The sequence below is a fragment of the Acanthisitta chloris genome, unplaced genomic scaffold (genome assembly GCF_000695815.1).
Source record: "Acanthisitta chloris isolate BGI_N310 unplaced genomic scaffold, ASM69581v1 scaffold20957, whole genome shotgun sequence".
Taxonomy (NCBI): Eukaryota; Metazoa; Chordata; class Aves; order Passeriformes; family Acanthisittidae; genus Acanthisitta; species Acanthisitta chloris.
In genome coordinates this window covers 26,585-27,622 of record NW_008684567.1, presented here as the reverse complement: position 1 = coordinate 27,622, position 1,038 = coordinate 26,585, and the positions used below count along the sequence as shown (strand labels likewise).

General features: G+C 48.6%; 1 protein-coding gene across 1 annotated transcript in view; it reads left to right on the top strand.

Moving 5' to 3' along the window:
* Positions 1-1,038, top strand: part of KCNAB1 (potassium voltage-gated channel, shaker-related subfamily, beta member 1) — a gene marked incomplete at its 5' end in the record, with an annotated part of 26,228 nt that overhangs the window by 6,051 nt on the left and 19,139 nt on the right. The window lies entirely within an intron of this gene.

Sequence of the window (1,038 nt, the reverse complement as noted above, 5' to 3'; positions counted from 1 at the left end):
AGCAAGATTCTCCTGCCAGAGATGACAACTCTTGTTTTGTTCCTGAGCAGGGGCTGATCAAAGCAGTATGAGCAGCAGGCACATGCTTGGGCTCTGCCTCTGCTCGGGTTCAGCGTCCTGTGAGCACTGAGACACCCAATGCATCTTTAATGAGGGGGTGGGAGCTCTTACCTATCTAGTGCATCTCTGCAAGTGGGAGAAGGAAGGGAGCATGGGGCTTTTCCCCCTTTGCAGCATCAGAGCTCGACCCCTTGCTGGCACTGCAGTGTCTTGCTCAAATCATAGCTCACAGACTTGTTTGGGTTGGAAGAACCTGAAAGTTCTTCTCATGCCATGGGCAAGGACACTTTCCACCAGCACAGGTTGTTCCAAGCCCCATCTAACCTGGCCGTGGACACTTCCAGGGATGGGGAAAGATCTCCCTGCATTTTCCAGCTTAGAGCCCGAGCTCCTCTGCACTGACTTTTTCAGTCAGAATGTTACATTCTAGAGAGCTTTGAGTGAACCACGTGAGCTTTGACCGATCCATTCAATGAGTAACATCTAATTTTATACTCAGCTGCTGTGGAGCTCTTGAGGAGTGTGAGAAAAGTTGTGCTGTGGATCAAAGGGCTGTTGTGAGGAGCTGGCAGAAGGCTCAGCCCAGGTCACAGCTGCTGCTCTCCTGCCTCAGCATCACTTGCTGTGGGGCAGTTGGTAAGGCCAGATGAGTAGGGATGGAGCAATGTCTGCCCAGTGTCCCATGTGTGACCTGGTGCTTCCCCAGCTCCCTGCTGCCTCTTCCTCCCACTACCTTAGGAAATCTGTATTCCTGAAATAAATGGATACATATCAAATATATATAGGAAGCAATGTTCTTATAGGAAACCCTTGAGGGTTGGACTAGATGACCTTTAAAGGTCCCTTCCAGCCCAAACTGTTCTATGATCTGGTTAAATCCAGATGCTGTTTCACCACAGGATATTTTTAGGCTTTTTTAAAGCTATGGTTATAAAGAAATAATGCCCCAAGTCTTCCTAATAATAGACTAAAGTCTGG